Source organism: Phymastichus coffea, unplaced genomic scaffold, assembly GCF_024137745.1.
Source record: "Phymastichus coffea isolate CEN01 unplaced genomic scaffold, Cenicafe_Pcof_1.1 PCOF00092, whole genome shotgun sequence".
Classification (NCBI taxonomy): domain Eukaryota; kingdom Metazoa; phylum Arthropoda; class Insecta; order Hymenoptera; family Eulophidae; genus Phymastichus; species Phymastichus coffea.
Window position 1 is genome coordinate 910179 of NW_026706903.1, and position 23389 is coordinate 933567.

The following is a 23389-nucleotide window of genomic DNA, read 5'->3' on the forward strand; positions in this document are numbered from 1 at the left end:
TTGCATGGCATATCGGTTGGCATGGTTCGCCGCGGCGATGAATCCGCCGCCCATTGTCGAACTGCACAACTTCAAGTTGGAAACGCCAAGAGATTGCACGATTAGCTCATAGGCCTTCACGCCCGCGTCTTCCCTTTCCGTTGTGCTGTTCGGGAGCTCGTTTGAAACGCATTAAGTCGTGCACAATGACAAGGACGATACGAAGAAGAAAACGACACAAGGAGACAAGTCGTTAGCGGCTTCAGAATGTGGAACGGTTATCATACTGCGTCTCGCTGTTCTCTTTCGTAAAACATACCGTCGCGCTTGTTATGACCGCAGTGAACGCTACAATAGGTTTCGTCTTTAGCGTTCGTGTGTCTTCTAGGCATCATTGGATACCATATCGTTTGGTCAGTTTCAACTGAAAAATCCATTCACTGAATTTGCATATTCAACAAATAGAAAAATCCTATCACCCGTTGCGAAAGAGAATTATTGAACATCTTTGAAAACGCATCGTGATGTATTTGCTTGTTTGCGAGAGCTTGCCAAGTAAAATAATGCTTTTCTTTTTTTCGCGCCTTTCAATTCGAACAGCTTTCACAATCTAAATTTCGTTTGAAATCAAATTACACGCGCAATATCGAAAAATGACGCTTGAAATATCAAATCCCCCAGTTTACAATCAAAACTCAATCTAGAGCAAGCCAAACGTAGATCACGCGCTCTCCTTCAAAGTATATAGGCGAAGCTCATGTACAGCTCAAGGCTGCCCGGTCAATTATCTATATTACCACACACCGCAGGAGAAATCTGCGTATGTATAAACACGGAGGCACTGAACTGCAGCCTCGAGAGAGAAAGAAGAATAGCCGGAAAAGTATTACGCTGCCGGCGGCGGCGGCGGCGGCGGCGACAGTACACCAGAGGACAATAAGCGAAGATTCTTATCTTCCTCTCTCTTTCTCGCTTTTGCGAGGTGCTCAACGGAATCACGCGTTCTTTCGCCGGACAAGCAACTCTCTTGCACTTACACTTCTCTTGCAGGCTTTTTCGTCAGACGCTTCAACGCTACTTTATCAAGATTATGTTTGCGCCTGAACTTGGCTGATTGTTTAATTAACAGACTGAGGATTTTTTTCAACGATGTGATGACTTGATTATTTTCACATTCCCGTTCGTGAGCATAATGAAAGAAAAGTTCTTTATCTTCTAGTTATTTTCTCATTTGATTCATAGCTCCAACTTCTAAAAAGATAAAAGTACTCGTAAAATCAAAATTATATGATATTTAACTTTATTATCAATATTCGATTCTAATTTGGGTACACGTGTAAAAGTTACCTATTATGATCGAACGATGCAATAGGAAAATATGTATGATTTGAAAAGTAGATAATTTTTACATTGCTAACATTGATTAATTGCTAGCGTTACAGTATCGATGTCACGTTAATATCTACTTAATCAAAAGATTTGAGTGCCATTTAATACATTATTAATGCGTCAGTATATCATAGCAGCTCATTTTCTAATTAAGAGAAAATGAAGAAAATTGCAAAAATATTCTACAATAACAATTTTTTGTTGTTTGAATTAAAAATAAATTAACTAGAACATTTCCGAATCCATGACTAAATTCGCATTAGGAATAAACAATGAGAATTCGATTGGAAAACTAAAATTTATTGGTTTCTTTCCTGTAACACTGAAACATCACGAATCCATGGTAAAACAGACTCAACAGCCAGAACGTACATACATTACTACGTCTGTTTCACTTCAACGACTCCATCGTGTCTGGCACGTATACACATAGTAGCGACGGGGTTTCGCCCACATATAGCTGTATTACACAACCTCGAGAATAGGTCGTCGGGAGCATCATTAGCATTGTGGTCGTGCCACTAGTCGAGAAGCAGTGTTTGCAATACTCTGAGTGACTTGCCGCTTCATAATTAGTCCCAATCGAGTAGTTGTCGCGTCGAGCCTGCTGTTGATTGATAAAATCAGATTGTTATAAACTGAATGTTTCGAGACAATGCGGTTACATATTTCTTTTTTCTGAACCGTCTCGAGCAATTTTTAAAGAAGATCGTCAGCAATTAGGTACGACAATGGCCCATTCATTCCGCAAATTTCAACAACCGATGAGTTAATTTCAAATTCGCCTAGCCAACAAAGAAATATTCACACGCAAGTCCTGTAATTATACGTGGTGGCAAAATATGTCAACGTTCTGCTAAAACAGCTGTTGTAATGAAAGCGAGGTCATTTTTGTTTTTAATTATATCAGTGCGCAATGAAAGCGAAATTTAACGTAGCAAGTAGCAGGAAACGTGACTGGCCACAGGCTTCTGCACATTTTATATCAACTTTATAAACGTGTGCGTGAGTGTGAGGCACGAGCGGCATGTAAAATGACTTCCGAATTACACGCGTGAAAGTCATCTCGTATACACGTAATTCTATATTAAATTTCATTCCACGTCATGGCAAAAAATAAAGAAAACTGCTATGGAATCATCTTCGGCTGACTCATTGCTGGTATTCTTTGAATTTTAATTCTAATTTATCTACGCGTAAAAACAAAATTAATCAACTTGACTGTTTTATTTCTCCGTCGGAGTTGCTATGCACTTCGATTTTTCTTTTCGAATCAAGCAAATTCCAAACTACATCAAATCGACAAGTTCGCCGAGCAAACAGTAACAGCATCCCTATACAAACGTCTATATAAAGTAGTTTCACGTCTCGCTTTCTCGAGCGCTTCGTTAATGATTCACGGCTCGAGGGAGATCGAGTCATCGCATCGCAACTTTGGCTAACTCTTCCTCGTTAGACGTGCGCACGGATAAGAAAAAAGTCGACGTTCTTTTTGTGGTTCTTTGAACTTTTTTTCATCGCGTGCGCTCGACGTCTGTTTTAGCCCGTTACAACGTCGTAGTATTGAAAACTATCCATTAATATTCATGCCTTTGACGTCCAGATACAAAGCCTGTTAATTAAGAATTGTGAAGACCTGCGAAAATAATAGGAGATGGAACTGGTAACATTATTTGAATTACTTTTTACGTGTTCAATTTAAAACGAAAACTTGATAAAGTTTAAAAAATGTTCGATCGGGGCGTCGATATAACTGAAACTTGAAATTGACAAAAAGAAAAATAATAGACCACCATCGTGAAAGCAGCACCAAAGGCCATCAGATTTTGCCCGAAGCCTCATTGTATCAGTGGATCAATGTAAAAACAATTTAGCGCATAGGCGCGATGACGAAGCTCGTTTATCATATCAGTTTGCCAGTCTTTTTTACCCCCGTCTTGCTATTCTCCGTTTTTAGCTGCACTTAAGATTTCGCGCTGATTAAACTAAAAATCTAACGGTAAAAACTTGGCCGACGCTCATTCATCTTGCACTTGAAATTGATATACAAGAGGTTGGCTTGCTGCTTTGTTTTTCTAGCAAAAGTACCAGTGAAATTTGTTGCTAAAGTTACTTAGGAGACAAGAGTTTGCTTACACAACTTAGATTTGTTGAATGCTTGCGTCTGAGCTATGTCGGCCGAGTAAACTTTCGAGTTTTTGTTGATGTTGTCTTGAACAAAGCGTGTCGCTGCTGAATTAAATTCATTCGAGTGGACAATGAAGATTCGAAGTTTAAATGCGATTTCGCTGATTATACGATATACCAATGTAATTATCTCAACGAAAAATGGTATTTCTCTGGCTGTTTCTTTGGACAGAGCTAACAATAAATCAAATAAGAAAGTTTCCTCGTCGAATACCTTGCCGTTTAGAATGAATCTCGTATTAGAGAAAAGAAGAAGCAAAAAAACCTTCCCAAGAACTCATCTTCATCTTGGAGAAATCGTTCTGGAACAGCGTCATTAGCGTAATGCACCAAGACGCGCTACACCTATTCTTGCGCAAGTGACGTGAAATAAAATAAAGGAAACAAAAATAATTATCGCAAGCTCCGAAGTAAAGATAAACAAGCGCGTTTCTGTCAAAAAAAAAAAAAACGAGAGTGAATACGAGTACACGTATACTTAGCGTGGGAGTACTTATCGGATCTGGTAATCGAAACGTCTCCTCGTCGTCCACAAGCAAATCGATATTTTTTTGGCGTGTCGAGAGCGTTTAATTGCGCACTTCCGCGAAATGAAAAAAGAACGATTGATACTTTTTTGTTTTCGAGGGGGGAGCTTGTGCGATCACTATCGAGAGCGGAAAAAAGTGACGAATGACGATGTTGATGAAAACTCAAGCGAGTAACGTGACTTGGAAGATCTACGTATGGCGTTTCAGGTTTATAGTGGAACGGCTTTTTGAATAATGGCGCGCTGTAGAGTGTGGACACGAGTTAATCAACTGATCCGGGTGAAGCTTTTGGAATATTGATAAGTTTACTTGATTAAATGGTTGGTAAATTCGAACGTAATTAGTGGATATATCGTAGTAGAACTTACGTCAATTGAGTAATGACTGTATACGTGACACAAGCTTACCTGAAACAAAGATAAATAAGATTAATAACGTGCTTGAACTGTCGAATGGAAATTTTTTCGGTAATATATTCATAACATTAGTCGACGTGGCATAAAATTTTGTTTTTAATGACATTCAAAAATTAACGTGATCGAATGTCTTAGTTAGATTTGGAATCCATAGGTGGATGTAAATACTCATTATGATACTTAATTATTTCCATCTACGATAACCAATACGTTTGAACATCTATTAGAAATCAATTGAGTTAACTAAGTAACTTGAGTGACTCGTATCTTTCAGTTGAGTTAAATGTTTTCAAGTCGTCCCACGTTCTCGAATGTTAATCATCGTCCGACTCAATTCATTTGTCGTTTGGAAAAAGGTGTTTCGTAAGAAAAAGAAAAGTAAAAGAGAGATAGAGAGAGAGAGAGAGAGAGAGAGAGAGCCAAGCCAAAAGCCTACTCGCAACACCTGCACCGCTAGGTTCAAATATAAGAGAGCTCGTAAATCAATCAAGATCTCGCGCAGCGACAAGACGCAGCGGCCCGGCACGGCAGCCGCACTCGCGCGCAGGGTGTTGCACGCGGAAGTGACCTATAGCGCGTGAGGTCGCACTTACACCATGCCTCTCACGTGGATCGGCACTCGACGTAATCGTGTCAAGGGCACCGCTCTCTTTCTTCGCATAGCAGGCGCAGGTGAGAGTTGCGCCACGAGATATATCCGCTGCATTTGAGATCACGCAACGTTTGGCTCGCGCGGAGATGAGTTTTTGTTCGACGGAGCCAGGTGTTATTTAAGTGTCTCGAAGAGGAACGCAGGTAGCTGCTTTGATAACGGCAACGTGCAATAGCTATCAGTTCGGGATAAATTATAAATTTGGATGGGTATCAAGGTGCAGTATTTCAATAATAAGATTGCCTCCGCGCACAGGCACAATCTTCTCCTAGAATCTTTATGGAAGTGTCCAGCGCAGCAAAAGCCTCGTAGACGCGATCGTCATCGCAGTCTGTTCCGCGAGGCAGATAAGCTCGTGAAATAGAGGCATCGCGGAGAGCCGAAACGACAACTGCAAAGTGTAAAGTAACACAACGACTCCATTGAACAGGCCAGAAAAAGCACTTGAATTAGCAGCGAAGCTGTTTCTCCATTGCGCTTGGGCGTGCGAGCGAGTGTGTGTCCGTCGACTTTTCAATTGGAAAGTTTCTCGCATTTGCACACGTCTCGAGAAGAAACGCGCGCAAAACCCTCGAATTCTCGGACGGGGATAAAGATCGATAAGAGTCGCCTGCGGGGCTGCGCGACGGCAACCGGTCCAAAAACGACTGGCGCTGCGGCGCGGATTGAAATTTATCGACGCGCGAAAGCCATCTCTCGCCTCTCCTCGGCTCGGCTTTTTGCTCGCCTCCTCGCACCGTCGATTGTCGTTACCGATTTGTCTTTACCTACTTTCGCGATCGACTTCTTTTTTATCGCCAGCGCCGCCGCTGCTGCAGCGGGTTCTATGTTGATAGAGCGGGTTTTTCTTGCCGGCGAGCCAAGGCTTTCTCTTTTAATTTATTTTGCTGCGGTTTCTGTATACTTTGCTCGGGGAAATTTTTCGGTACACCTGTCTCTGGATACCTGTCCTGTCGTTCTTCTATGTAAACGATTGCCGACTCCTCCTTGGCAAGTAGATATTCTGACGTTCTCCCTATTGTATCGAATCTATTTGTGCTTCTGATATTTTACAACATTGAGCTTTCTGTTGGTCGCTGCAAGATAAAACTTGTCTCTTTGTGAATTGCTTCATAGTAATTTTCATTATGTAGAGGAAAAACTGTTCGCGCAAATAGCTTGAATTATAAGTACATTCAGCACTTCTGGTTTTAGCTTCTTGTCTGAAGATGAATATGATTACGGCCACATTTAGTAGCACTAAGTTCAAGAATGTCTAATGCGCGTGGAACAGCTGGCAAACTGCTTATTCAGAATCGTATTAAACAGGCTTGGAAAGAGTTTGATTATTGGAAAACTACGCAATAACAAACTACAAATTGATGAAATTTAACTCTGATCTTAAAAAGCACATTTGCGAGTTCGGTGAACCAAACATTCATATCGTCCCTTCGCCATCGTCGATCCTTTGCAGAGCGCGCGCGACCGTGTCCTCCAGGAATTTCATGATTCATTGCATCCGGATGAAAACACATGCGTTACCCTCACTGAATCTCGCGGAAGTTTGAACCAATACCGTGACCACTAGCTTGTTTCATGAGATGTAAGCTTGCAAGATTTACGAGATGAAAATCAAAACTCTACGAAGGGAAAATATAAAATAAATTAATAGTTAATGATACGTACATCGTTAATGCTTAGAACATTAATTTATCGAAATGATTAATCGTCGTTTAATAAACCGGAATGCTGTATCGATGTCAAGATGATATTGACTTAATCGATAGATTAAAGTGCCTTTCAATGCATTATTAATGCCATCGATTTCTCATGATGCACCTAATTCGCAATTACGAAGCACAAATATTACTGTAGCTAACTGCAAAGAAAAAGACAAGTACCCAAGTTCCGAAGTTAGTCAATGCGAAAATAAATAAGCGTCTCATGCATATTTCATAAAAGTCAGGCGGGGTTCTCCTACACATATCATTTCGCGCGAATCAAGCTAGCAGCTCTGGCGACTTCATCTTTCCTTGGTTTAAGTTGATCGATTGCACGCTCGTCTTTGTGCGCGGTAATTCGACGAATTACATTTTTCCTTGTCGATATCGATTCGTCATTGCTCGCGAGTTATTCCACTGCAGTGATTCCAGCATCAGACATTTACGGAGGCCGCTTACAATATTATCCGGCGTCAAGTCGTTTGGAATTGTTAACGAGACGTTATATTAACGGCCGCCATCTCTGCACACATTTGCATGCTTTATAACTGGGACTTGCTCGCAGCTTCATTTGCATCTCAACAGCTCAAGTTCACCGACGTAGCCGGAAATGACGATTAATTGATGTCCGATTGATTTTTGAAGCCATGTGAGTTTGCATTGAACGTTGATACCGGCAAGTTTTAAGCGAGCATCAATGCCGTTAAGTTGCCAATGAATGAACTATAATTTCATTTAAGACAAATTAAAGTTGAAGATGCGAAAACTTATTTTAACTACCTGCTTTCTCCTTAAAAATAAGTCGTGTCTTTCTCGCGGCAACGCAAGTCTTTGCGCGATTGATAATCACTCCGATCTTGAGAAGGCCATTCGATCAACATCTAAACCATTTGCTCCGTTGGGAGCAATACAATTACATAAGGCTGTGGAATGAATCCTCTTTTTTGCCCAAGTTACGATATCACCCGGCGGGACGGCGACGCCCGATCGAGTCAACCAGCGCACATACGCGCACACCTCGATCGCCGAGCCGCGAAGCTTGTCGGCCTAACAAACAGCTCGGCAAATCGTGGTCGCCAGAAGAGAAAAGTTAGTTGTGTGACTCGTCAAACGGCAACGGCAATGCGAACAGCCCGCGCAATTCGAGCGAGTATCACACGGCAAAGCGTAGATGACCGTAACTCTCTCTCGCGCGCGCGCACACACACACGTAGCTGCGATAAGATCGCGGCTCCGCGCCGATAAGAGTTCGAGGAGAACGAAAGGGGGCTAAAAGTGACCTACTAACCGCTAAGAAACGTCGCTCGCTGTATCGCCGCGGGGTAGCCGAGAGAGAGAGAGAGAGAGAGAGAGACGTACATTCAGAGCAAACCTCTCTTTCTCCCTTCGCCGACGTTGCATCCGACGTTTTCTTTATTACGTGTGCATGCATGCAGTTGCGTGCGCGGCAGAAAAATGAAAGCATAATGAAGGCGCGAGTTAACGGATACGCGAGCATGCAACCAGGAAAAACCTCGTGCGCGCGCGAGAGAGAGAGAGAGCTGTACGGGTGTTTATTCCTTATTCGTTCGCGAAACTTTGCCGTTACTTTTCGCGCGCGGACAGCTCAAAGGCCGTTCGTTTTCGACAAATTAACGCTGCGTGCAACACATACCCCCTCGTCACGTTGGATTTTTCAATCGGCATCTGCGCTCGCGTGGACGCATCCTAATCTCTGCCCTCGTCGACAATCTACGCGTGGTCGGCGTTGCTTTCCAGAAGTGAATCGACGCTCCGCACCTCGCGGCCACGAAAAGAAGAGCGTTCACGCGCGGCGCAACGAACGAACGGACACGTATCGCTCGACACGCGCGGCTTCCGTCCTTTTCCCGGCCAAATTTACGAGCTCGTCAACGTCAATCCTCGAGCCTCGTATTATATAATACACCTATTTCCGCAGCATGGCTTATCCACCTGGCGATAAAACTGCCTTCCGAAAAAAATAGTCCCCCTTTTCGCTATCAAAGCAGCTTGATCTTTCTCCGCGTGACCTCGGAAAATCATTGCTAAAAATAGTACAATTTTAACGGAAGCTTGTCGTTGCTGTAAGAGAGGTATTTAAATCCCACGTTCCACGAAAAGATATATATTTTGCTTCGGCCACTCGCTAATTGTTCACGCCTCTGTGGCGAGTATGCTAATTGAGATAGCAGTTTAAAGAACCTTAAAGTTATGCACATAGAGGAAGCGCGTTTTTTAAAGATTCAGCTAAAAGATATAACACCGTGCGCGCGAGTATTATGAGCATGCTGCTTGAGTCACGTTATACGCTCCTTCCTCGTTAACGTATCGCAAAGAAAGAAATATTTTCAATTGCGATATCGATCGTCAAGCGAAAAAAAAAACAAATATCGTGGACCCTTTCAGAAATAACAAAATAAATAAATAAAGGTAAGAGCTTTTCTAGCCGAAAACTTTTTATTCTTCTTCGGCCTTTGCGCGCGAGGGAGGTCGCTGCTCCTCGTTGCGCTCGCGTGCACAAGGACACTCGACGTAAAAAAACCAAAAACTAAAAACGATCAGCGAAGCGAAACTCGATCCAGCGCGCATCGGTTAATAGAGGGCAACTGCGAATAAGAAAAAAACAGGAAAATAAAAAAAGAAAAACACAAAGTAGGCTGCAGTAGTTCGACCCATTATATATAAGGTAGAAGCTAAAACGGCCCTAGCGAACTTTGCGGGCAATGTTCTTTCTAATCGAGTGATCACTCGTGGGACGAGTTGGCAGTGACGAAAAGTTAGAAAAGAGAAAACCATTGGCCGAGATTAACTGGAAAGAAGATTAAAGCATCTGCACCGTGCTCTTTTTGGGAGGCAAGAAAATATTATAATAGTCGGAAATCTAGAAACACACGCGCAGGCACACAGTTCCCGCATATGACCAGTTTTTGCAACGACGGTAAAGTGAAGTTCACTCGTTTACTGCCTCAGCAATGCCGGTCATAACTTTTCCATAAAACTTGACATTTGAGTAGTTACACCTCTGCTGCTGCGCCTCGTAAAAAAAAAGAAAGAAAAAGGAAAAAGTCGCGGGAAATATCGCTCACTGCTACACATACATAGACTCTCGCAATGCTCGCAGTGTGAAATATCGTCGCGATGTACGATGACGAATGTATTTGGAGATTATTGAACATGCTTGTGGAAAATGGAGTTTTCATTCGTTTCTGTAAAAAATAAAAATGAGTGTAAAATGAAAAGATAACGAAATATTGACTTGTGTTTTTGTGTCAAAAAATATCGAGACTGACAATTTCAATTATTGTCATATTCAAATTGCAAGTTACAACAGTCGACCGTTCTTATCTTTAAAAAAATACCTAGTTTTCCTGCTAAAATATATAGAGAAGGTAATAATTCTTTAAAGTATAGAAGTTGCATGGAAAAATTCGTTTTCTTACTTGCACAGTATTTGAGCTATTTTCACGTTCAAAAGTTATTAGAATCAAGTTTTACTAACTTTTATTTTATTTAACCATTTTTAATTAAATGAAATAATTTTATTTTCTACATTTTTATTATTTTTTATTAAAACTTCACTTTCATGGAAACATATTAACAATCATTTCAATAATATTTGTAGTTTAAACTAAACTAAAAAGTTTTATTTCGGTGTTCAAAGATTGAAGCATCGCACAAAATTTATACCCGATTATTTATCCTGGAACCTGACGAAACTTCCGTAAACACAGCTCAGATTGGTGCAATAAAGAATGCGTTGTATACATCAAGCGTAAGGTTTCTTTTAAAATACATTATGCATGCGGATTCGCCGCGAAGCGAGACTATAACGACTTAAGGTCGCGTACGCTTCATGGAGCTCTGACGTCGTGACTTTTTGCCATCTATACATAGTATACATAGGGAGGATAATTAGGGAATGGAGAGGTCGAGAGAGACCTTCCAGCATCCGCGCGTTTCAATATAACAGTGCTTACGTTCGCACTTTTGTTTTCACGTTATTTGCTACGGCGATGAAGATGTCATTGTTTCGAATTTTTGTGCCTGGTGTGCGATGAATCTTGAATGAAGTGTAATTTCATCGAGCAATAGTGCTTCTGTTGTAATTCGATTGATGTTGAAGATGAAAGGCCGACCAACTACTTCGAAATTAAATAACAACTTGTTATAATTGAGTTGGAAATTCCGCTGGAGACGAAATCCAATATCAAAACTAGGTAATCTCCGGATTTCGGAATACCATTTCAGCTTTAGTCCAAAGTTCATTGCAAACGCAACATTCGTATAAGCATCACTTGCCCGAAGCGAAAGTAATAATTCACCGATACGCGCGAGGAAAGAAGAAGCGTATGATTTAATCCGGCTACGGTGCAGAAAGAAGAGGAAAGATCGCAAAGTGAAATCGTTGTTCTGTCCACGTGTATTGATTTAAAACGTTTGATGTGTAGCCTGTCTCGGACTTGCGTATACGCCCAATTGCCGTGCAATTTGTATGAAATCCGCCATAAATCGCGCATCATCGAGGGCAGCGATGCAAGAGTCGACGCGCGGTGTATGTGCGCGCTATCAATTCGACGAGCCAAATTAAACAGAGCGTGCACGACGTTGATGCCCCCCCCCCCCCCTCCCCATTCTATCGATTTTGGAAAGTGTACAATAAGTACGTACGTCGCGTAATTATACATTCTCGTCCAAAGCCACCTCTTTGTTTTACTGTCGTATCGATTTGCATACAATTCGTACATGCGCATGCTAACGAGGACATTTTTCGACGGCTGGATTTCGATCGAAAAATACACAGTCGGATATAATTAATTACATACGTATGTACGTTTTCTGTGAGAATAGCTCTCTAAAGAAAGCAAATCAAAATAGAAAAGAATCAGAATACAAACGTATACTCGTATCTAAAAATGGCGCATTGTCGGAATTAAGAAGTCGCCAGTCGAATCCTGGGTATCGAGTGCCAAGTAACAAGTCTGCAAGACAAAGTTAACCGATATAAAGTGCAGTACTCATGCATTCTAGGTTACTCTTTTTTCATACGCCTTTTGCATGTTAAGCATTCTTGTCGGACAAATTTGTCGTACTAATTAAGTTTCTAATGTTTTGTTCACTGTAATACTGATTTTTCGTTTTTGGAAAATATTTAGTTTCGTTAATTTGAGAGATAAAAAATTTTCATTTAAAAAACGAATGTCGTATTTCAAGAAATTATTTTTTGTAGTGCAAAGTCAAAAGCACATTTTTCTTATAAAAGACCCTCAAAACAAGAATGAAAATTCATTACTCTTTCGTATCGCAAACTCAAGTTTGACAAGACCGCGACTGATGTGTTTACCACGAGTGTTTATATCTAGGCATCGTAAAAATCGCAGCAGTCATACAATTACCGTAATGAAAAGCAAAACCACGAGTACGTGTGTTAAAATCGCTATGCGTTAAAATTAAAAGCTTTTACCACGAAGGATTTAAAATCGTAGATTATACATAGCGCGTACAAATCACATTTGCGTAATATAATGGCATTTCCCAATTGAACATGCGTCAGCGATTATAAGTCTTTCAATGTATAAACGCGAGTATTATCCCAAACGACATCGAGTCATAATAGCGAGTATGTGAACACGTATCGAAATTAACTTTCGTGTTTGGTACTTCCTTTCCGATTAAAAGGTCTTTTGACTAACGTACCTAGTAAAGATTTGAGCCTCTACAGAGAGCGCAAACTGTTCCAAACCAATTGACCCAGATACTTCTCGACGAAATCTTTAACGTAATTACAATCCAACTAGTTGAGTGATGATTTGCCCAATCGGCAAAAGGGCGAAAGTGACTCTCGACCCCCGACGCGACAAACTCAATGTTCCAACGTCCTTTGAGCTCTCGTCAAATAAATTCCACCTTTTCAATCGTAAAGTCTTCGTTTCTTCTCGGCTTTCTCTTCGTTCACTAACACTGACCTTTTCAAAAGTCTGTAAAATATAGACACGTTTTCGGGTGCTTTTGCGCGCAAAGGAACCATTACTTGTGTTCTTATTTTACCGAGAAATTGATGGTGTAGTGCAAGAAGCACGCAGGTAAAAGGTAGTTCACTTTTTTGTTGATCAAAATTGAATTTTACTTTCTTTTTTCGGTGAACTTTACGAGTGTAGTTGTAAATCATCATTTGCCTTTCGACCTCATTTTCACGCGCAAGAAGCATATAAAGTTCAGATCCTTGAAATACCGAGGGAATATTCGCTGCAGCGTAAAAGAGACTTTATCGAGCTCCTCCTCGCTTTATTACCATTAATGGGTACGTACTCCTACAAACTATCTTCTTGCCGCCTATACTATTCCGTAATGAACACTGAAAATCCTTTTACACTTATTCTTTTCGAAATACTTTTTTCCGCGAGAGAAAATTAGTTCGCATTCTGTGAGGAAATAAGAGACTACGAGAAAGGCATTAATAAAGCGGGTTTGCGCACCGCTACAAACACACCTTGGCGTTGTAAAGAATGAAGGAAAAAATGAACGGCGCGCGATGGAGACGCTCGAGCGCTTGCTCCATTAGCACGATGAACTTTTTATGGGGTGTCCCCCGCTCGACGCAACGTATTAATTATAAAATTTAATCAGCGCGCGCGCGCGCATTACCGTCGTCAAAAAGAAAAAGAAGGAGATTAGTTTCGCGCGCTCATTGTAAAAACTTTTGGAGCGAAAAAAAAAAAAAAAAAAAAAAATCTCTACCGCGCGCGCGTGCGCTTCATTAACGCTCGCGCGCTCGCAATTTGGCACCGCGAGTGGCCGGTAAATAGCGCATACGAGCACCCAGTTCTGTCGAGAGCTGATGAAAGTTCGCGCCGCACCGAGAGAAATGCAATGCTCTCGCCGCCTTTTTCGTGTTCGTACGCGCGATTATTAGCGTACGGGGATAATTGTCCGTTTTTCGTACTTTTGCAATCCGATTTCAATTCGCCGTTCGGCGCCAGCTTTCTCGATTAGGAATTTCTTTTATACACGATGCATTACAAACGTGAATTATACGCGCTAATGGGCAAAATTGGATTTGGCCTATTTGTAAAAGAGGGAGAGAGAGAGAGAGAAACATTTTGAGAATCTCCTTTTTCGACGCTGTGTATAAACTTTCTAAATGCGAAAGAGCGTGCATACCTATATGGTTATATTATATTTTCTAGTCTGTCAAAGTCTGTTTATGTTTTCATACAATATGACGTGTTTTCGTTTGTTAGACGTTCGAAAGTTTATTAACGTTTTCAATATTTCGCAATCTTTGTTACGCATGTTGATAGCCGATGCTACGATGAAAAGTGATTCGGTCAATTGGTGTCATCCAGCCAGTTACCTCTTAATAACGAATGTAACTCATTTGAAAATCAAATCATTGGTCGCGTAATTAATACCTTTACACTATGCGAACAATTGAATATTTAACCAAATCCAGCAACTTTCTCACTCTCCCTTCGGTCATCGTTAAGTCGCACTTCAATTATACCTCATTAAACTTGCAACCGAATCATTAGCAGAAGATTGCACATCCCATTTTAATTGAGAACCGCCAAGCTCAAAAACCGACATACTTACGGACGAAGAGTCATGACAATGCCGAGTGTGAATCTCTCTGGCAATCAGTTTCACCTAATTAATCGAAGTTTCAGGCGCTACCAGCATATATACGTCGTAGTTTTTTTTTTATCTAAAAACACTATAGAAGCGTGGCGCGATAGTGGAGAAAGTCGCGCGCGGCGCGTGCAATATCGTTCATTGGGATCTGGGCTTTTTCGAATTCCAGTCCATTCTCGCGAGCGCGCACTTTACTCCGCGCGATCTCTCGCGCAACGTAGAGTCGCAGCGTCCGAAAAATATTAATTTTATTACGCGTTTCGAGAGTGAAAACTGGGCCTCGCTACTTTATTGGCGCATTGTTTTTTAAAACAATTCTCGTGACTCATAGCTGTCCGCGAGGACAATTAAAATCTGACGACGATAGACGTTCTCGAGGAAATCATTAGGGAAGCTCGTTCGAACTTGTAACGAACGCAAGAATTTCGACAGCTCGAAAAGACACGCGTGTACGTGTAATTCCCAAGATCAGCTATTTAGACTACAAGTGCAACGCACCAGCAGCAACGCATACCGAGCGAATCGTCGAAATACGTACGTTCATCCCGTCAAAAATAATAAATCAACTCGCGACGGTAAACGTAAAAAGACAATCTGGTCGGATCTGAAAGACGTAATGTTTGATGTTTAGTGACGTAACGTTTCGAATTTATGGAAACGGGTAAAATGATGAAAACAGGTTTCTCCGGATAAGTTTAAAATTAGCAGAAGCTCGAGTCTAATTTTAGATCCATGAGGAAACGATCGCGTCGATCTTAGTTTTTTTCCCCCAAAAAAGAAAGGCTGAAACACCTGTGCAGAAGGAAAATGCAACAGGGTCAGTATACTCTAGCTGCCCGATGTTAAAGCACGCACGCACATGCCCAAGCCAGCGGCACAGTTTAACTGTAAACGCACTGATATCCCACGGAGTCATTAGAGCTCGCTGCAGCAGATTAAGCACGCGACTAATCAGTGAAAGTGTGCACAAAAGCAATGTATACGCATACGCAGAGCAGAACGACCCATTTCAACGCCCCGATCCTACGTATGTATAACTGCGAAACGAACGACGAGATTGTGGGTGCAACCGATTCACACTATCGACTATTGTGTGCAGATCAGAGGCAGATTTTGATTTGTTTCAGGGCAGAGGATTGGCGACTGTAGATTTGACGATGAGGCGATTTGGTGACGATCGAATAATTTTTGGACAAACGAGCGATAGGCAAAACTTGTATGTTCGGTTAATCGATTATTTTGTTAATAGACTTTGGAGGAAGAAAATAAATAACAATTGTCGAAGGAATGTTACTCAACAGTAAATAATTATTCGGATAACAAAAACTAGCTTGATTTCGAATTCTCACTAATGAATTGCATTCACTTTGATTTCAAATTGAAAGCATTTGCCATCAGGTGGACGTATTATCCTCTAGAACATAATGAAATACTTAAAATGTCAGAATTTTAGTATTTATTAAGCAATAGCTATTAAATTGTTGCTATAACATAAATTGCGGATCGATATTCATGTTTGTCATGTGGACGTCTGGCAATGTTCTAAATATAAAGAAGATCGCGATCTAAAACTCTAATTTTTCAAAAAAATCATATTATGACAATTTTTATTATTCGTACGTTATCAGAGTGCAATCGTAAATTAGAAATGACCGTTCAAACGTTTATCAACATTCTTATTGCCCAATAAAAAATAGAGATATTGAACTCGAGAGCCTCTGTATCAATGAAAAAATCATTAATCTATTAAAATTACAACGATTCGGCATCTAAAATTTTCACTTTAACTCGGCTTCACCGTTGTTTTTACCTACCTTTTTACGACGTCAATTTCTCATCGAGCAAGCCCCCCTCTTCCCGGTCTTTTATTGGCTGTTACCGCAAGGCTAAACGACTTGGCGAATTCAGATGATAGGTATACTTTCCTTCGCCGGCCGAATGTCGGACGAGGCTTTGCAACATTTTGCGAAAAGTGTTTCGTTACCTTTCGATGGTTTTATTAGCTGTCGTTAAAGGCGCTCATTGAAACTTAATGATGATTTTAAATTGCTTCCTACTTACTTTTAATTCGCTACAGCGAGAATCGCTAGAATGTGGTTTTTTGCGGTATTTACCGGCTACATTCGTAAACAAATGTTTATTAAAACATTGTATACTTGAATTTTATATTCGAATGCGGAAATCGACGTTTCTGCAGTATTTCACATAATAATATTTAATGAAATTTTCCCGTCATGAATTCCTCGTCCGTAAAAGTATAATATATCTTTTCTGTTCCCGACGTTAATCAAACGGAATAACGTTAAAATTTATTGATGACGTATAAATAAAACAATGCAAAGTGAACAAAGCTCATGTGATATAGATTTTAACGATGCATTGACGAAAGTATATATGTTGTTATTTTGATCAGTTCATTAAAATGTGGGTAAGCGATTACTTTTTTGCTTTGGTTTCCTTTAGAGAAAATGTGCGTATGATTGATAAATATGTTAGTTCTTTGTATTTTATAGCCTGAAAGCAATCAAATGCACGGTTTGAAACATAAGTTCGTAATGAATAGCCGAGAAAATGAATAAAAAGACTTTGTTAGCGAGGTCAAAGTTTCGCACGGCATTTAGCCACAGTATTTATCTATTTAATCACATAGAAAATAATCCGATGGCGTGGCAATTTAATCACTTGCTAAATGGTCCGACAGTTCGGCGAACTTTCCCGGAAGCAGCGTTTTGACTAAACTGCCTCTCCTCGCGCGAGAGGTAAATGCTCCAATTACCATAGGCTCAATTACGGCGCGCGGGGCAGTTAAAATTTTCATGAAACACTGGAAAAGTTTTCGCGCGTATAGCGCGAGAGTCGGACTGTCCGGTTTGTCCTATTTGCCGCGCGTGTCAGAGTATCAAGCGGTAAGTCGCTGATTACGCGCGCGAGCGAGCATCTCGCTCGACACAATCTCGCCCGCTATTAAACGTCACCTCGATTTTTCACGTTCGACTGACGCGCCAAAGCATCGATAGTAGCCAACTAAAGCTGATAACGACCTCGAGTTTTCTCCAGCGGCGTCAGCAAAATAGAGCGCGTCGAGGACGAGTGCCAGTCACGTGAGCGAGACAAATTTCTAAAACCCAACTTTCCCGAAAAGCCCGACGAATTCATAAAGAGAAAACTACGCGAGATCGGATGATAACCACGCGACGAAAGGATTATCTTGATAGGAAGAAAAAAAAAGAACGCGCGCGTGTACACGCGCGAACAAAAGGACGAGAAGACCACATCTCTAGGTCATCTTGCGTGGTAAAAGGGTCGTCGACAACGCGCGTGTTACGCGCGCGATAAAGATGCTAACGCGAACGATGTCGGTGTCGAGATAAAGGCGTCTTTTCATTACGGACGACGAGCCGCGCGCCGCCGATCGGCGAGCTTGGAGGATTTTAGCAGCGCGGAATATCCGATGTTCGCGATTATTCGTAGGCGCTCCGCGCGCCCGGCCCTGCGATCCAGTCGGCATTTCTAATGAAGCGCGGACGACGGAAAAACCATTAGCCGCGCGTGTCGGCGTCTGGCTTCTGTTCTCCATTAGCAGCCAAAGTGGGTTGCGTTTTCTTTTGTATCCTCCGCGCGGCACTCCAGTCACCCGCTTCTCCTCTCTTCTTCTCGCAGCGGCACTCGACCGCGACGTGCGCGCGTGCAGTCCCTCGCTCGACATGATTTACGGACGGGCGACGCTCGCGCTCGGCCATCGATATAATCGCACATCCATCGATCGATATTATCGCGCGTGCTGCGCCTATACTTTGCAGACAAGGGGCGGGCTCTTTGCCGTCCCGATGTGTTTCGATGATTCGCCATCGATTTTCGGAGCCTCCACGGTTTCTCTTCGGCGTCGAGTTGTGAATCACTGCTTCGAGATGCTGACTTTCAAGCTAATTGGCTCGATAAGCTCCGTTGAACCCTCGCGTGGAACTAATTATCCACGACGACACTTTCTTACTATCGAGTTGTCCGACCGAAAGAGTCGATCGTTCGGAATATAGCCGCCTCGACCGCGATTTCGAAGTTAGCTACGCGGTAGCATCGTGTTGTTGTTGTTGTTGTTGTTGCTGCTGCTGCTGCTGGTAGTAAGAAGGTCCAAGCCGCGATGATAATGGCCGCTTGTAGAAAAATAATGGAACGTCATTATTCCAGATTTTTTAACCACTGTTAAATCAACAAGTAATTTGCAGAATGCTTCCGCGAAATTTATGTAAGCGCGATGCGCGAAACAGCCAACAATCAAGGCGTGTAAAAACGAGGCATTAACCGGAATCGGCACGCGCAGGGCAACGCCTATTTCGTAACGCTCGAACTGGTACGATTCGGAGACGTTGTTTTCCGCTTTCGCTCTGAGATCGTTTATTCAAACCGGTACCAGCGAGTTGCTCGCGACAGTGTATCGGTGCCCATTCGCCTTTAAATTGTGCTTCGAATGTACATGTTAATAATGGCATTTTCCCCGGGAGATTTTAGTAAGCGATTCTGCGCTGAGCACTTGCTAAGTAATTCAACAACCGTGTGTGCGTTCACTTGAATCGCAGAGATCGCAAGAATGTAATCGAATCGCTATACCATTATAGAGAGAGAGAGAGAGAGAGAGAGAGAGCGATTAGCGGCACGCAATTAGCGGGGATACTCATGAGGAATATTTCGTTGGCACGAATTCATCTGTCGTCGAACGCAACGGAGCGCTCTCCTCGATCTGCAAGTACTTACCGAATTGAATGAACGTAAGGCACGAACCCGCGACCAACTCAATCCATCCGCATACTTCCTCGTGCTCACTGCACTAGTCTATCACAAACACGAACAAGAACCAAAAAAAAACTTAAATTCGGCCCGACACTTTGGCTCGCACAAGGGAGGCAGAAAAAAAGAAGAGAAGAGGAGGGATAGGAGTAGGAAGATAGAAGAGAGAAAAAAGGAGAGAAGAGAGAATCCCGATCGCGATCGCGTCCTGCGCTCGCGGCCGAGGAGGATTTTGAACTGGCGCGCGCTGCGTGCGTGTCTCCCTGATAGCCGCAGCTACCGCCGATTTCCGAGTGAGAGGTGTCTGTATGTATATGGCTGCTGCAGTGCACGGAGTGGCGGGGGAGATGAGTTTACGCGCTTTCGATGTTTATTATACGTATGTACGCGCGTGTGCGTTCGCACACAGGGATACTCTTGTGATCTTCTTTCTTATCCTACGGTAAAATCACTAGTTTCCCTCAAATATATTCGAGTTGACTCATCGCGTAATTTTACTACTCTCAATGAGCTGCTTCCGAAAACTCGGCAATCAGTATTTTTATCGAATGCAAAATCTTATCAATCTTACCGATTATTCTCACATCGAAAACAAAATGTCCAATCTATCCTCTGCGTTGACTCATGAGCGTCTCCTTCAATAAAGCACGCATCGATGAATCAAGCGGAATGGAAAAAAAATATCCACGCCAGCGAGGCCAACGTCCTAGTAAAGTCGCGTGCTTCTGCGTGTCATTCTCCGAATCTCTTTCTCTCATTTCTCCGAACGACGCTGTTCCGCGCTTTGCCTCTCCGCGAAGCCGAATTGATTAACGCAGATGCAATAAGTGCTCGACGATCCCTTTTTTATTTTCCAAAATGACTTACCGCTTTCTTGAAAGTTATTGTCGTCGCTTGCGGAAAGAACGATCGAGCGAGTGCTCTGAAACGGAATTGCCGAAAAAAGCATAGCCGCGTTCGACGTCGAAAGCTCAGCGCCGAGCTCGTTAGCGATGCTAATTGTACATCAGTTAATTACGTCGGCACGCGCACTGGATAAATAGAAAGTCGATTATTGCGTCTGTCGACCTATCTCAAAGCTCGCCGAGCACGGACCAGTCGGTCGAGATCTCGCGCGTGAGTTATTAGCGCAGCATCTGGTTTACCCGTCGCGAATCATTCGAAAGAGCAGAGTCACTAAAACCGGAGAAAGGCCCCGCTCCTTCTTCTTTGGCTTACTTCCCTTCCGCCCAGTCTAACACTCGTCGCGTTTTTCTTACCTCGCCGGCTGCACAAGTCTCGCTTTGACGACGATGAACGAAACCGATGACATTGCGCGAACACTGGATCATCGCGGAACAACAATTATTCCACGTTGCATTGCGCATCACCCACCAGAAATCGTCCCAGAGCTGAGCCTCAGGCGCGATCGATCATTCCGAACCACGCAAGTAAGGGCTAAGAGGAGGATGGAAGTCGACTTCAACGTAAATCGCCTTCTGCTCGTGTGGGATATCGGGTTACTCCAAAATTTCCGTATCTTTACGACGTCCCTTGTATTTCAGCAAGATTCCGCAGGTGCTTTATCGCGCGCGCTGGCTTTTTGCACTCGCAAAGCGACAGCGGCTTCTAGGAAGAAAGGTGTTTTATAGGACGAACGTCGATTTTGCGTTTTTTTTAGGTGGCCGAGCGCTGCTGCAGAGATTCGAACCGTTCGAGCGACGCCGTTTCGACCGTGAAAGTGGAATCTTGTTGTTGATTTGTACGCGAAGTTGCGTAATCTGGCCGAAAGAAGCGCGTAAAGCGCACGGCGACAGTCTGCCGAACGAACTACATCGCCAACGACGTAGCTAATTGTGCAGCGATGGTCAAACGGCACCACTTTTAAGTGGCAACGAGAATCGAAACGGAGCGCAACGATTATAGCAAGTGGAGTAATCGCCAATTAAAGGAGTACACACGTGCCTACAGAAATTTTCGCATTATCAGCTTGCTCGGCGCATTATTGCTATTGTTTCTCGATTCGTTTTATTTTGCTCCTTAACGCCTATTAATTATTATTCACATGAATTATTCAAAAACTGGTTTCCCTTTCCCATTATAAAATCATAACGTTAATTATAGCTAATCATTGTTCCATACACATACTCTCGAGATTACGTGAATTAGGCCAGCGATGCACAACCACCTTACCCAATGCTTACGCTTATTATATTACACGATAAATGTTCGAGATTTTTCGCGATTATTCTAGTTTGGTAAGCAGTGATAGGCGTGACGATTTCAGCACGATATCCGCGTCGATAAAATTCAAATTCATTCGGATAAAAATAAAGACTCGAGGATGCTTTTACTACAATAAATACAACGAGATCGTGTAAAGGCATTATAAAAGCCCCCTATCGCGCCAAACGCCAAGCTTAAATCCGCAGAAGGTTGGGTCGCGCTCGTAAAACGTTCCTTTCCACTCTGAATGCGAATCTGGCTCGCGTGCAATTAACTTTTCAAGCGAGCGCGAGGCGCAGCTATATATAAGTTAGTTAATTGGTGCTAAGTAACTCACTCGCGCACAACGCGCGCACTTGAATTCGTCTCGATTCTGACGCAGCCGCGATCGATTGATAAAGCGCCACGTGGCTTGTTTGGCGATTCCCAAACTTTCTCCTTTCGCGCCCTTCCCCCTCGTTCGATCCGAACGCCTCGTAAGTGGATCTCTCGACGCGCGCCTGAAAAAACAGAGGCAAAAAGTAGGTGAACCTAATGCGCTGCCACTGCGATGCACGTGCGTCTCGGAGATAACGATGAGATTGTAGCTTCTGCGCTAATGCCACTCTAATTTTTCGACACTCGATATATGTATTTCTTGACTTATATGCCGCGAGTATCCGATGCTGGAGAATCGACCGAGGCAATCCTTTGTGAAAGGGAATCGAGTGTAAATACTTTCACCGTACGGATTTTCTTTATAATTTTTCTTTTCAATTTTTTTTGCCAAATTATCTTTTTACCGTCGACGCGAGTTTCCTCGCGGTCAGTGTGTCAGTTGACGAAAAAAATAAGAATACAATTTGAGTTCACCTCATTCAAGCCACAGTTTCGTGGAACGCACATTGAAAAATCTTTCCTTCTTCATTTTGTGAAATATCACGAAACTTTAATCCAATTTTGCTTTATTATCACTCAAAGTTCGTTCGTTAGCATTTCTCCGGAGAGTATACATATACAAAGCTTGTGCGCGAAGGCCAATGATTACCACATAATTTCGCGGGATATGCATCGCTCCTTTCGGCGGGCTCCTCATTACGGAAACTTCTTTAGCTCCGCGGGGAGAGAAAGAGGGAGAAAGACGGAGAAAAAAATTCTTTCGGGGCATTGCGTATTGACTTCTTCAAGTGCTGACCGCTTATATATGTGCGGAAATTTTTTTTCCCGAAAACGGGAAGCGACATTAAGGTCTTCATGGGTTTTCGACGTAATGATGCGTTTTTGTCGACTTTAGGTGACACGTAATCGACGTCGTTATTCCTTTGGAAGCTATATTTTTCAAGAGATTTCTGGAGTCTTCGTAAATTGGACTAAATGTCGCAGCATTAATGGACGCGTAATGATATACGCGTAACACTATTCGATAATTTTAGCCTACATCGCGTGAATAACTTCAAAAGCGATGGAAATTCATATGCAAAAGCTTCTACGAATCAATTTCAAAATCCGCAAATAGCACAGAATCAAAGCTGTATCCATGGAAAAAAGAAAATCAGTAAACTCAATTCTCAAGCCAAGTGCGAGAGCGAGGGAGCGGCTCATTTGCATTTCTCCCCTGTGATTTAGACTGTCAAGCTCATGTGCATCACGCGCACGCGAGACAAGCGTCTCATTACGCGCGCTTCCCCCTTTATTTTCATCGAGCTTTCAATCGCTAGTTAATTGCTTTTTGGTCACTCAATAGTGTGGACGTTTTCGCGCGTAATATCGACGTTCTGTTTAAGTCGTGAGAAATCAGTTTGGAGAGACTAATTTATTGATTCGAGTTCGTTTTTGTTTGCTCTCCATCGAATATACATAAGAGTATATGTTCTTTATTATTTACGATTGTGTATTCGAGTTTCCTATCCTACGTATATTTCAATGCCTTTATCCTACGAT

General features: G+C 42.4%; 1 protein-coding gene across 4 annotated transcripts in view; it reads right to left on the minus strand.

Moving 5' to 3' along the window:
* Positions 1-23389, minus strand: part of LOC131669349 (serine proteinase stubble-like) — a 71303-nt gene that overhangs the window by 42735 nt on the left and 5179 nt on the right. The window contains exons 1-2 of one of the 4 annotated variants that reach the window (XM_058944168.1): positions 8508-8653; positions 4454-4492 (exon numbers count right to left, since the gene is read on the minus strand). The exons of 1 other annotated variant lie outside the window; for it this stretch is intronic. The gene's annotated coding sequence lies outside the window, so the exon portion shown is untranslated. Of the gene's footprint in view, positions 1-4453; positions 4493-8507; positions 8654-19231; positions 19357-23389 lie in introns of those variants that run through there. 2 more of the 4 variants (XM_058944169.1, XM_058944172.1) reach the window with 2 other exon arrangements.